General features: G+C 41.9%; 1 long non-coding RNA gene across 7 annotated transcripts in view; it reads left to right on the top strand.

Moving 5' to 3' along the window:
* Positions 1–14,543, top strand: part of LOC147092439 (uncharacterized) — a 29,578-nt gene extending 15,035 nt beyond the window's left edge. For 4 of the 7 annotated variants that reach the window (XR_015075042.1, XR_015075047.1, XR_015075041.1 and 1 more), the window contains 2 exons: positions 6,571–7,125; positions 14,316–14,543. This is a non-coding gene — a long non-coding RNA (uncharacterized LOC147092439). The remainder of the gene's footprint in view (positions 1–6,570; positions 7,126–14,315) is intronic. The other 3 variants (XR_015075044.1, XR_015075043.1, XR_015075045.1) reach the window with 2 other exon arrangements.
* Positions 14,544–14,977: the final 434 nt, after the last annotated feature.

Genomic DNA, 14,977 nt, shown 5'->3' with positions numbered 1-14,977 from the left:
CTTTCTGGAAGTCAAGGTACACCACATCCACTGGCTCTCCCCCATCTATTTTACCAGTTACTTCCTCAAAAAATTCCAGCAGATTAGTCAAACACGATTTACCCTTTGTAAATCCATGTTGACTCTGTCCGATCCTTTCCCCATTTGTCAAGTGCTCCGCTATTTTATCCTTAATAATGGACTCTAGCATTCTGCCCACAACCGATGTAAGGCTTACTGGTCTATAATTCCCTGCTTTCTCTCTACCCCCCTTTTTAAATATTGGGGTAACATTAGCTACCCTCCAATCCACGGGTACTGTTCCCGAGTCAATGGAGTTCCGGAAGATGATCCTTAGAGCATCTGCTATCTCCAGGGCCACCTCCTTAAGTACCCTAGGATGTAGTTTATCAGGCCCCGGGGATTTGTCGGCCTTCAGTCCCCTCAACTTACCCAGCACCATATCCCTAGAGATACTAATTTATCGTTTTCTGAGTGGCAGGCAGTGACTAGTGGGGTACCGCAAGGATCGGTCCTAGGACCCCAGCTGTTCACAATATATATTAATGATCTGGATGAGGGAATTGGATGTAATATCTCCAAATTTGCAGACGACACAAAGCTGGGTGGGAGGGTAAGCTGCGAGGAGGATGTCGGGAAACTCCAGTACGATTTGGATTGAGAATTTATTTCAGTGAAACCAAGATTAGATCATTATTATCAATGTACACTTTGATCAGTAGTTGGAACATGCAGAATAAGCTCATATCAATCCACCACTCCCTCAATCTGCACAATAAACAATGAACTTCCTTCTCCCTACATTTTTAACATAGTATAATAACCAATTTAACCAGCATTTCTTTCTGAATCTGTGTGGCAGAAATAAAAGGACACCGAGCCACTTAAGAGTGACAAAAATAAACTTTCGGTAGGGTAAGGACAAACTTGGGCAGAGCACATTGCATTCGATCAGTTGGTTGGTCCAAAACCGGCTACTCCGTCTATTTCTTCCTGTTCATTTCGATCTAATGAGGCTGATTTTATTACTTAACGATAGTGTAAAATGGACACTATCTAATGGGCCTCTCATTACACATCTCTCCCGATTTTCCTTATCGTTAAATAAAATTGAATGAGGTGTATGACCAACATCCAATTGTCAAATATCGCCCGTTTACCAGTATCGCCAAATGTTAAAATTAACCCGTAAAATTGGGTGGGGCATATAAAGATAGTCCCGTTTAACCAAACAGCAGGGCATTTAAACTGGTACCTTAGCTTTGCATGGGTGCGCATAGGTCTACTGCAGTCAGAATCGCCTCCTTGAAGGAACTCTACAGTTGGCGCCTCACCCAACCTTAATCAAACCTGGCAGGCCAAGTCTCACAGGACATCTCAAGCACATGATCATCGTCTCAATAAATTTGGAAACTTTATTTGGATTTAAGTAGTCTCTCTCTCTCCAATTCATGTTATGTCCTTTGTGATCAAATTGTGATCACTGGTACTATGTGATAGTGCCTCAGCCTCTTTCTCGACCTGTCTGCAGCCTTTGACATGGTTGAACCTGAAATGAGCTTCCAACCACAGATCCGTACCATAACTGAGACTGCATAAATCCAACTCTCTAACATCGCCCATCTCCACCCCTGCCTCAACTCATCTGCTGCTGAATCCCGCCTCTATGCCTTTGTTACCTCTAGTCTTCACTGTTCGAACACATGGTCTGAGGAGCGAGTTGGGTAGGATTGAGTGGAGAATGGCGCTCAAAGGTTGACGGTGGATAGGAAATGGCAAATAATAAAAGACCGAATGGATGAGCTACAGAATTTGTTCATCCCAGTTTGGCATAAAAATAAATCAAAAAAGGTGACTCAACCGTGGCTAACAAGGGAAATTAGGGATAGCATAAGATCCAAGGAGAGGACATATAAATTGGCTAGAAAAAGCAATAATCCTGAGGATTGGGAGCAGTTTAGGAGTCAACAAAGGAGGACAAAGGGATTAATTAAGAAAGGGAAAATAGAATATGAGATTAAGCTATCAGGGAACATAAAAACTGACTGTAAAAGCTTTTATAGATATGTGAAGAGAAAAAGATTAGTGAAGTCAAGCGTAGGTCCCTTACAGTCAGAATCAGGGGAATTTATAATGGGAAACAAGGAAATGGCGGACCAACTAAATACATACTTTGGTTCTGTCTTCACAAAGGAGGACACAAATGACCTCCCAGTGATGCCGGGGAACATAGGGTCTGATGAAAGAGAGGAACTGAAAGAAATCAGTATTTGTAGGAAAATGGTGTTAGGAAAATTGATGGGACTGAAGGCCGATAAATCCCCAGGGCCTGATGGTCTACATCCCAGGATACTTAAGGAAGTGGCCCCAGAGATAGTAGATGCATTACTGGTCATCTTCCAGAACTCGATAGACTCTGGAACGGTACCCATGGATTGGAGGGTAGCTAATGTTACCCCACTATTCAAAAAAGATGGTAGAGAAAAAGCGGGGAATTATAGACCGGTAAGCCTGACATCGGTAGTGGGGAAAATGCTAGAGTCTATTATAAAAGATGTAATAGCAGAGCACTTGGAAAGCAGTGACAGGATCGGACAAAGTCAACATGGATTTACATCATGCATGACTAATCTACTGCAATTTTTTGAGGATGTAACTGGTAAAATAGATAAGGGAGAACCAGTGGATGTGGTGTATTTGGACTTTCAGAAGGCTTTCGATAAGCTCCCACACAAGAGATTAGCGTGCAAAATTAAGGCACATGGGATTGGGGGCACGGTATTGACTTGGATAGAGAACTGGTTGGCGGACAGAAAGCAAAGAGTTGGAATAAACGGGTCGTTTTCTGAGTGGCAGGCAGTGACTAGTGGGGTACCGCAAGGATCGGTCCTAGGACCCCAGCTGTTCACAATATATATTAATGATCTGGATGAGGGAATTGGATGTAATATCTCCAAATTTGCAGACGACACAAAGCTGGGTGGGAGGGTAAGCTGCGAGGAGGATGTCGGGAAACTCCAGTACGATTTGGACAGGTTGGGTGATTGGGCAGAAACATGGCAAATGCACTATAATGTGAATAAATGTGAGGTTATCCACTTTGGTGGCAAAAACAGGAAGGCAGATTATTACTTGAATGGCAATAGATTGGGAGAAGGGGAAGTGCAAAGAGACCTGGGTGTCCTTGCGCACCAGTCGCTGAAGGTAAACATGCAGGTGCAGCAGGCGGTTAAGAAGGCAAATGGCATGTTGGCCTTCGTAGCAAGAGGGTTCGAGTACAGGAACAATGATGTCTTTCTACAGTTGTACACGGCATTGGTGAGACCGCACCTTGAGTATTGTGTGCAGTTTTGGTCACCTTACCTGAGGAAGGACGTTCTTGCCATGGAGGGAGTGCAGCGAAGATTCACCAGGCTGATACCTGGGATGGCAGGAATGACGTATGAGGAGAGAGTGTGTCGATTGGGCTTATACTCACTGGAGTTTAGAAGATTGAGAGGGGATCTCATCGAAACCTATAAAATTCTGTCAGGTCTGGACAGACTAGATGCAGGAAGGATGTTTCTGATGGCCGGGGAGACCAGAACCAGGGGTCAGAGTCTAAGGATAAGGGGTAAGCCATTTAGGACTGAAATGAGGAGTAATTTCTTCACCCAGAGAGTGGTGAACCTGTGGAATTATCTGCCACAGAGGGCGGTGGAGGCTAGTTCATTCAATATATTCAAGAAAGAGTTGGATATATTTCTTGAGGCTAAAGGGATCAAGGGATATGGGGAAAAGGCAGGGACAGGGTACTGAATTTGGATGATCAGCCATGATCACATTGAATGGCGGAGCAGGCTCGAAGGGCCGAATGGCCTACTCCTGCTCCTATCGTCTATGTTTCTATGTTTCTTTGTTTCCAGGTTGGCCTTCCAAGTTCTCCCCTCCATAAACTTGAGCTTAATCAGAACTATGCTGCCCATATCTTAACTCGTACCAAGCCCCCTGTGCTCGCTGACCTACATTGGCTCCCAGTCAAGCAACGCCTCCAATTTTCTTTTCTCATCCTTGTTTTCAAATCCCTCCATGGCCTCGCCCCACCCTATCGCTGTATTCTCCTCCAGCTCCACATCCCCTGAAATATCTAATTCTGGCCTCTTGCGCATCCCTGATTTTAATCACTCAACCATTGGTGGCCATGCATTCAGCTGCCTAGGCCCTAAGCTTTGGAATCAGCTCTCTAGACCTCTGCGCCCCTCTACCTATCTTTCATTCTTCAGGAGTCTCCTTAAAATCTACCTCTTTGACCAAGCCTTTGGTCATTTTTTCCCCTTTTTATGGGATGTGGGCGTCGCTGGTAAGGCCAGCATTTATTGCCCATCCCTAATTGACATTGAGAAGGTGATGGTGAACCACCTTCTTGAAGCGGTGCAGTCTGTGTGGTGAAGGAGCTCCCACAGTGCAGTTAGGGAGGAAGTTCCAAAATTTTGACCCAGCAATGATGAAGGATTGGCGACATACTTCCAAGTCAGGGTGGTGTGTGACTTGAAGGGGAACTTGCAGGTGCTGGTGTTCCCATGCGCCTGCTGCCCTTGTCCTTTTAGGTGGTAGAGGTCACGGGTTTTGGAGGTGCTGTCCTAATTTCTCCTGTTATGTGCCTTAGGACGTTTTACAGCATTAAAGGCATTATATAAATACACGTTTTTGTTGTTGTACATAAATCTAACCCATCTTTGTGCTGGAGATTTGATCTTTGCTTCTACACATAATTAAATCGATGACCTTTTCTCTTCTTCCTGGCTCCTTTTCAAACTAAATCATCAACAATCTTTTATTATCCCTCGAATATCCTTCCCTTTTTTTACCAATATAGACATTTGTCCAATATTTGCGGTCGGAGGCTTCCCAAATTCATCTGGTGGTCCGGGAGGTTCGTAGATTTGCACTGCTGGTCCACTATCGGTATGCGCGGGTAGAACCCCACACATCCCAGGAGTGCATGCGGGTCACAAGCACCTCTGGGATCAAGTGGGTCAGCGCAACCAATAAATGAAGGGAATCCCCATTCATAATTAAGGGGATTTTGTTTGTGCGGAACCTCCATAAATATGAATGGGGATTACTGAAAAAACTTCGCGAACACATGAGATAAATTTTAGAAAGTAATTAAAATTAATTAAAATGGGTTTTAATTAAAAATTTTAAACAAAAATGTATATTTTTGGAAAACAAAATTATGTTTTAACAGGTCTAAAAATAAACCTAGCTTATTGGACAAGGTTTTTAATGTATAAATGAGTAATATCATTTTATTTATCTATTTTTAAAAGCTCTTCCGCTGGTAAAAGCAGGCCATACCCCTGCTTTTACCAGGCGTCAGAATGTCAAGGGCATTCACTGTGCAGAGTTTGGGCAAATAGACCAACTCTCTGTCCGCGGTGGTCTTTCTCCCGGGGATGCTGATATATCTGTCAACAGAAATCTTTAAGCGTATGCGCAGTGCATGCCTAAATCCGCCACTTGTGCGCCCCTACGGGCACATTCACACTTCGTACGCACCCGTAGGGGCCGCAAAATACGACCCAATATTTCCCCAGCCAAGTCCTGGTATATTAAATTTCCAACTACTAAAGTTTGTTCCTTCCCAGTTGTCTTCCTTATTTCCTCCACTGCTTCAGCTTAAAACTTTCACCCTCACCTTGGAGTCAATACCCTACCCCCAGCAATAGCTGCCTCTGTAAATATCTATTAACTCTACTTAAACTGATCTGCGACCTCCCTTTCATTTCTATTATCTTTTGTCACTTGTGGCTCAATAGAGAAACTGCCACATCACCTGCTTTTCTCCTGATATTGTCGCTTCTAAGCATTAAACAACGTTCAAGAAATGAGGTCGATTGATTGAACCATTCCATCATGGCCGCGTGAAGCTAATCATGTCCAATCTATCAGCCCCGTAAATACATTCCAGGTCACAGACTTTATTTGTCAGACATTTTGCATGAATCCAAGTAAAGCTCCATTGTTTTTAATCTCACGTTTATGTTATTAACATTCAAGATTTTTTTTCTCCAAACTTTGGGATCAAATTTAGTAAACGTTAATTTATGTTTTCACTGGCACACCTCAACGTTTGCTCCATTCGGTATGGGGCTTTATCTCCAACACCCACCACTACCACCCCCGCAGCTCATTGAAACATTCCCCCTCCACTCTTTCTATGCTGCCTGCCAACACCTTTTCGCCCACGTTGCTTTAGGTGGAGCCCAGTATCCTGTATAAACCACTACCCAACCCCTCACTCCCATTTGAATGGTGAACTAAATTCTCGATTCTCTACGCCTTAGCTTTAACCACGAGTTGGCCTGCCTGATTACACCAGTCTCTCTTCACTTACACTTGGCAAGCATAATGTTAATGACATCGCTCTAAATTTAGTATGATGGAGCACAGTCAATACGAGCACATAATAAGGATTGTAAAAATATGGAACGTGTGAAGTTTTTGAAGTATTTATTAAAACCTGTCCAGTGAGATCTGGTTTACGAGCATTATTGCTGAATATCTGAATCTTTGTTTTAAAACAAGAAGATTTCCCATGTGGAGACATCATGGCTGAGAAACAAAAATGGACATCCTGGCGACCAAAAAGATTGTTCGATCGCACTCGTCAAAATGAAAAGGGCGATGTAAACACCAAACCCGATGATGTCAGTGAAGGGTGGCACACGCGACCAGGCGATCAAAAGCATGACACTCCAGGAGGAATGGCTCAAAATCGATTTAATTTATTCGGAAAGAACAAGAGGCATAAAGAAAAGGAGGACAAGCAGAATATCCCTGCAGGAACTGACAGGAGCACCATGACAGCTGGTGACACGGTTAAAGGTCTCAACACAGAAATGGACCCAAGGGTTCCCACTGGGACCGCATCTCAGACCAACACACTTACAAAGGTCAGTCCTGTCAGTATCAAGCCTGGACTATTCCCACAGAACCAAGAGGAATATGCTGTTACAGAATCACCGCTCAGCACAGATACTTCCAGTGACATCAGCCCCACACACAAAGTGAATGAAGATCTACAGCCGGGGCTGCAAGAAAATGAAGCCAACGGATATGACTGAGGCACGCACACATCCAGTGAGATTACTCTTTGTGTTGAACTGATATATCTGCCAGTATTTAAATTTAATCCAGTGATTTTCAAACTGTGTTTTAAGTCTCTTCTCATTCTGCTGTGGCTTCCTACTTATCTGAGATTGTTAACATTTTTATTATAGCCAATGATGTAAATTATCCTCTAAATGGCACATGAAGCACTTTCATGAAAACCCGGAACATGAGATCTGTCAAGAAATTCTAGACAGATCCAACGCATTCCTGTGAAAAGGGCATTTGCAGGTGGAGAGTTGGGCTATTTGCCCAAATCCTGCGCAGCGAATGTCTGCGAAATTCTTACGCCTGGTAAAAGCTTAAGTTTAAATGAACATTAAAATTTTTTTCAATCATTTAAACATTAAACAACCTGTGCCATAAGGTAATGTTATTTTTCGCCCAGTTAACACGTTAATGTTTTTTCAATTACATTTTTGTTTTAATTATATGGCATTATAATATATTTTAAATATGTTATTTTTTATTTATCTGACATGTAGATGTATTTTTTTGGTTATTTCCATAATAATTTCCATACTTCATAATTCACTCTTGTATCTCTACCAAATCTTACACTCAATCTTTGTCCGGCAGCAACTGTTCTTCTGAGATAAATGCCCAGCATTTGCGGTCGGAGGATTCCCGTGGGGAAATTCATTCAATTTTAAATAAAATGCCCGCATACCTGGTGGTCTGGAAGGTACGGAGACTCGCGGTCCTGGGCCTCTTCAAGTACCCGCAGGTAGATGCCCACATATCATAAGCACCCCGGGATCACGTGGGCTGGCCAAACGAATGAAAGAAAGGGATCCCCATTCTTGCTTATGGGGCTTCCTTATGTACATTACGCAATACCTATAACCATGAATGTAAATACCCCAAAAAATGCATCTACATGTCAGATAAATAAAAAATTACATATTTAAAATATATTATAATGCCATTTAATTAAAACAAATATGTAATTGAAAAAAATTAACGTTTTAACTGGGCGAAAAATAACATTACCTTATGGCACAGGTTTTACAATTTTTAAATGATTGGATGTTTTTTTAATGTTCATTTGAACTTAAGCTTTTACCAGTCGTATGAATTTCACAGGCATTCGCTGGGCAGGATTTGGGCAAATAGCACAAATCTCCACCTGTGAATGCCCTTTTCACAGGGATGCATTGGATCTGTCCAGAATTTCTTGACAGATCACATGTTCCGGGTGTTCGCGAATGCGCTTCATGTGCGAAAACCTGGAAATTGTTCAGAACTTACAGGCACGTTCACATCTTGCACGAAGGCATAGTGGCCGCAAATTATGGTCATTAAATCTATGATGCCTCGGGTTCTCTTATCGAAGAATGGACATACATGGTTTAGAGGCGGTGCAACAATGGTTGAATAGATTGATCCCTGGGATGAGAAGGCTGTCCTATGATGGTGATTGTGTAGATTAGTTATATACTCTCTAGAGCTTAGAAAAATGAGAGGTGATATAATTGAAGCATGCAAGATTCTGAAAGGGATTGATAGGGTAGATGCTGAGAGGTTGTTTTCACTGGCTGGAGAGTCTTGAACTAGGGGGCATCATATCAGGATTAGGGGTCAGCCATTTAAGACCGACATGAGGAGGAATTTCTTCACTCAGAGGGTTGTGAATCTTCGGGATTCTCTTCCTGAAATGCCTGTGAATGCGGAGTCGTTGATTATATTCAAGGCTCAGATCGATAAACTTTGGACTCTATGGGGATCGGGTGGTAAAGTGGAGTAGAGGTCGAAGATCAGCCATGATCTTATTGAATGGCAGAGCAGGCTCGAAGGGCTACTCCTGCTCCTAATTCTTACGTTCTTGTGTAATTATAGGTCTTGCTGAGCTCAAAGTTTCGCCAGTTTGTCTGTGCTGCTAACTCATAGAAATCCTCTGTTAGACCTGGTAAATCTGGAATAAAATGCTAATATCCGTAATGGTGACCATGTAACTACCGGACTTTTTTAAAATACCATCTGGTTCACTAATGTCCTTGAGGGAACGAAATCTGCCATCCTTACCCGGTCTGGCCTCCAGACACACAGCAATGTGGTTGACTCTTAACTGTCCTCTATAATGGCCTAGCAAGCCAGTCAAGGACAATTAGGGATGGGCAATAAATGCCGGCCTAGCCAGCGACGCCCACACCACGTGAACGAATATTTAAATAAAATCAACTTTATTGAAAAAAAGTGTCAGCCACATCTATCTCTCAAACCTCCTGTGCGTGCCTTGCCAAAACTGTTCCTTAACTTCTGCACATATATCACTTACGGAATAAAGAGCTGATTATGTAAAGTGTGACATTTTGGATTATATATCTGAGAATGTGTTCTGGAGAAGCAATTGAACTTCTATTTCCTGGAATGCTTTCAAAATCACGACGAAGTTGAGTATGTTACCGATTTATGCATGTACATAGAATCATAGAATCATAGAATCCTTATGTGAGGAAGGATATTCTTGGCATGGAGGGAGTGCAACGAAGTTTCACCAGACTGATATCTGGGATTGCAGGAATAACCTATGAGGAGAGATTGGTTCGATTGGGCTTATATTCGCTGGATTTTAGAAGAATGAGTGGTGATCTCCTTGAAACTTATAACATTCTAACAGGACTGGACAGACTAGATGCAGGAAGGATGTTCACGATAGCGGGGGAGTCCAGAACCAGGGTTCGCAGTCTAAGGGTAGGGGGTAAGTCATTTAGGACAGAGATGTGGAGAAATTTCTTTACCCAGAGAGAGGTGAACCTGTGGAATTCTCTACCACAAAAGGCAGTTGAGTCCATTTCATTAAATATATTCAAGAAGGAGTTAAATATATTTCTTAAGGCTAAAGGGATCAAGGGATATGGGGAGAAAGCAGGGACAGGGCACTGAGTTTGGATGATCAGCCATGATCTCATTAAATGATGGAGCAAGCTCGAGGGGCCGAATGGCCTACTCCTGCTCGTATCTTCTATGTTTCTATAGAATGGTTACCGCCCAGAAGTTGGCCATTCTGCCCGTTGAGCTCATGCTGGCTCTCTGCAAGTGCACTTCATCTAATCCCACCCCTCCGCCGTTTCTCCATAGCCCTGCATTTTTTCCCCTTCAGGTACTTATCCAATTCCCTTTGGAAAGCCACGATTGAATCTGCACTCCACCAGGCAGTACGTTCAAGATCCTAACCACTCACAGTGTAAAAAGATTTTTCTCATTTCGCCTTTGATTCTACTGCCAATCACCTCAATTCTGTGTCCTCTGGCTCTCCACCCTTCTGCCAATGGGGACAGTTTCTCTCTATCTACTCTGTGGAGATACTTCATGATTTTGAACATCTCTATCAAATCACCTCCCAACCATCTCTGCTTGAAGGAGAACAGCCCCAGCTTCTCCAGTCTATCCACAGAACTAAAGTCCCTCATCTCTGGAACCATTCTTGCAAATATTTTATGCACCCTCTCTCAGGCCTTCACATCCTTCCTAAAGTGCATTGCCTAGAAAAGGACACAGTACTCCAGTTGAGGCTAAACTAGTGGTTTATAAACTTTCATCATAATCTCCTTGCTTTTGTACTCTATGCCTTTTTTATGAAGCCCAGGATCCCGTATGCATTTTTTCTCTGCTTTCTCAACCTGCCCTGCCACCTTGAATGATTTGTGCACATACACCCACAGGTCCCTCTGTTCATGCACCCTGTTTAGAATTGTACCCTTTAGTTTATATTGCCTCTCCTCGTTCTTCCTAGCAAAATGAATGACTTCACACTTTGCTGCATTAAATTTCATCTGCCATGCGTCCACCCATTCCACCAGCCTGTCCATGTCCTCTTGAAATCGATCACTACCCTCATCACTGTTCACTTTTATTCATCAGAAAATTTTGAAATTTTGCCCTGTACACCGAAGTCCAAGTCATTAATATATATTAAGAAATCCAGTGGTCCTAGTAAAGACCCAATGGGAACGCCACTGTGTACTGTCCTCCAGTCTGATAAGCAACCACTCACCACTGCACTCTGTTTCCTGTCACTTAGCCAATTTCGTATCCATGCTGCCACTGTCCCTTTTATTTCATGGTCTTCCACTTTGATGTCAAACCTATTATGTGGCAGTTTATCAAACCCCTTTTGGAAGTCCATGTACACCACATCAACCTCATTGCCCTCATCAGCCCTCTCTGTTACCACATCAAACTCAATCAAGTTAGCTGAACACGATTTGCCTTTAACAAATCCGTGCGGGCTTTCCTTAATTAATTCACACTTGTCAAAGTGACTGTTAATTTTGCCTCGGATTATCTTTTCTAAAAGCTTCCTTACTACCGAGGTAAAATGACTGGCCTGTAGTTGCTGGGTTTATCCGTTCAAATGTTTTTGACGAGGGTGTAACATTGACATTTTCCAGTCCTCTGGCACCACCTCTGTATCCAAGGAGGATTCGAAGATTATGGGCCGTACTTCCACATTTTCCACCTTTCCTTCCCTCAGCATCTTAGGATGAGTCCCATCGGGGGCTGACACCTTATGTTCAAGTTCCACGCTATAGTTCTTGCAAATCTCTTTAATTTACCTGCAACTTTCCTCATCTACATACTCCCCACTAGTTGTCAGCCTATAGAATACATCTAGTATTCTATATATATTCCATGATCATATAGGTTCTGAGTGTTTCTGTTGATTATTCCCTACACAGCCAGATGTTGACCCAAGGTTTGGGGATAGCATGGGCAAAAGTGATTTTCATTCTCTGATTCTACAGTAGTTTACATATATTCCTTTTTATTTCCATCATTGAGGAGCTGGGCTGAGTTCTGAAACTGTGAAATGTCAACATCTTAGAATAATCCAGAAATGAAAAACAAATATCTTAAATTATACTTAATTAAGAAATAATTGCCACAATATTATTTTTTAAATAATGATGTCCTTTCTTCCTTAGCTCTCGATATAAATACTTAACGTCATTAATATAAGTAGAGAAAAAGTACTCGAGAAAATAATGGGACTAAAAGCCAACAATTCCCCTGGACCGGATGGCCTACATCCTAAGGTTCTAAAGAGGTTGCTGAAGTGATAGTGGATGCATTGGTTTTGATCTTCCAAAAATCCCTAGATTCTGGAATGGTTCCAGCGGATTGGAAGGTCGGAAATGTAACACCGCTATTCAAGAAAGGAGGGAGAGCAAAAAACAGGGAACTAGAGACCAGTTAGCCTGACGTCAGTCGCTGGGAAAACGCTGGAATCCATTGTTAAGGAAGTGGTATCAAGTCACTTAGAAAATCATAACATGATTAGGCAGAGTCAACATGGTTTTATGAAAGGGAAATCGTGTTTGACAAATTTATTAGAGTCTTTTGAGGATGTAACTAGCAGGGTAGATAAAGGGGAACCAGTGAATGTAGTATATTTGGATTTCCAAAATACATTCGATAAGGTGCCACATAAAAGGTTATTATACAAGATTAGTGATCATGGTGTTGGGAGTAATATAGAGGCATGGATAGATGATTGGTTAACTGACGGAAAACAGAGAGTAAGGATAAGCAGATCTTTTTTCAAGTTGGCAGGCTGTAACTAGTGCGGTGCTGCAAGGATCAGTGTTGTGGCCTCGGCTATTTACAATCTATATTAATGAGCTAGATGAATGGACCGAGTGTAATGCAGCCAAAAATCTGATGATACAACGCTATGTGGGACATTAAGCTGTGAGGAGAACGCAAAAAGACTGCAAAGGGATATAGATAGTGAGTGGGCAGTAAGTTGGCAGATGGAGTATAATGTAGGGAAATGTGAGGTTATTCAGTTTGGTAGGAAGAATAGAAAAACTGAATATTTTTTAAATGGTGAGAAACTTTCAAATATTGGTGTTGAGAGAGATTTGGGTATCCTCGTGCAAGAAACACAGAAAGCTAGCATGCATGTACAGCAAGCAATAAGGAAGGCAAATGGCATGTTGGCCTTTACTGCAAGGGGGTTGGAGTATAAGGGTAAGGAAGTCTTGCTACAATTGTACAGGGCCTTGATGAGGCCACACCTGTAGTACTGTGCACAGTTTCGGTCTCTTTATCTATGGAAGGATATACTTGTCTTGGAGGTGGTGCAACAAAGGTTCACTAGATTGATTCCTGGGATGAGAGCCCGATGATGAGAGAGTGTGCAGAGTGGACCTATACTCTATGGAGTTTAGACGAATGAGAGGTGATGTCATTGAAACATGCAAGATTCTGAAGGGAATTGGAAGGGTAGATGCTGAGAGGTTGTTTCCCCTTGCTGGAGTGTCTTGAACTAGGGGCATAATCTCAGGATAAGGGCTAGGCCACTTAAGACTGAGATGAGGAGGAATTTCTTCACTCAGAGGGCTGTGAGTCTTTGGGATTCTCTGCCCCAGAAGGCTGTGAATGTTGTGTCTTAAATATGATCAAGGCTGAGCTAAATAGATTTTTGGGCTCATGGGGAATGAAGGGATATGGAGATCGGGTGGGAAAGTGGAGTTGAGGTCCATGATCAGCCATGCTCTTACTGAATGGCTCAGCAGGCTCCAGGGACCGTATGATCTACTGCTGCTCTTATTTTTTATTTTCTTACGTTCGTATGTTCTTATCTAATTTAAGTTCAGCCAGCTTTTCTAGTACCCCCGCTTTATGAATTTTATCCCATCCAGTTTCTGAACTACCTTGTCTTTCACTTTGACTTCGGCAATATCTTCTTCCTTGGTAAAGACAGAAGCTAAGTACTCATTTAATACCTCTGCCATGCCTTCTGCCTCCCCAAATTATAGTTCGTGCACCTCTCTGTAATTTCACTGCAAATTTGCTCCTCTATATCCTTCCCACTTGTTGGTGACCTATATAATACAGCTAGTATTATATATATATTCCATGATCATATAGATTCTGAGTGGTTCTCTTAATTATTCCCTACACAGCCAAATGTTGACCCAATGTTTGGGGAGGGCATGGGCAAAAATGATTTTGATTCTCTGATTCTACAGTAGTTAACCTATATTCCTTTTTATTTCCACCATTGAGGAGCTGGGCTGAGTTCTGAAATGGAGAAATGTCACCACCTCAGAATAACCCAGAAATGAAAAACAAATCTCTTAAATTGAGAAATAATTGGCACAATATTATTTTTTAAATAATCACATTCTTTCTCCTTTATCTCTCGACAGTAGATGCTGAGGCTCAAATTCAGGAACTTCTGGCAAGTTTCAGAGACATTGAACTCCGTAGAATCACAGAATTCTACCGTCAGAGATTGGAAGACGCTATTGAAGAATTTATTGATGGTGTTGGTATGGCGTTACTGGATGAAAACCTAATTAATAATCAAGAATATCAGGTCGACTGGAATAGCAGAATGGAATATTTCCCGATTAAAACTCTAACATAAAATATAATTCAGAGTCAATGTTTCTTTACAATTTACTTCCCTGATTTGGGGTCCACTGAAATTGTTCATTGCTGAACAAAACTCATGTAATCTGATAATTAATTATTTAACAGAAAATGCATGTTCGGGTTAATACAATCTGCTGCAGTATTGCATGTTTACCAAAGGTCTTTTCTTTCACAATGAATAGAATTTCATAATAATAGCACTTTCCATTAATGCTTGAGTCAACTTTTATTCGTCAAGATTAATTATAATTCCCAGGTATGCTGTCAAACTTACAGTAAACTGAAAATATTTGAAGTACACATATCTGTAAAATATTGAATTAAGATACTGGTTAGTTTTTCTCAGCAATCTCAAAGAGTATCATCATTTCTGGTTTAAATTTATTTCTAAAATTGTAATCAAATGAACGACCAACACTCAAGCCACGTGACT

The sequence above is a fragment of the Somniosus microcephalus genome, unplaced genomic scaffold, assembly GCF_052327205.1.
Source record: "Somniosus microcephalus isolate GS21.2 unplaced genomic scaffold, FLI_Smic_1.0 unresolved_chr2, whole genome shotgun sequence".
Classification (NCBI taxonomy): Eukaryota; Metazoa; Chordata; class Chondrichthyes; order Squaliformes; family Somniosidae; genus Somniosus; species Somniosus microcephalus.
Note: the sequence above shows the minus strand (reverse complement) of the source record. Positions and strands in the feature narration are given on the sequence as shown.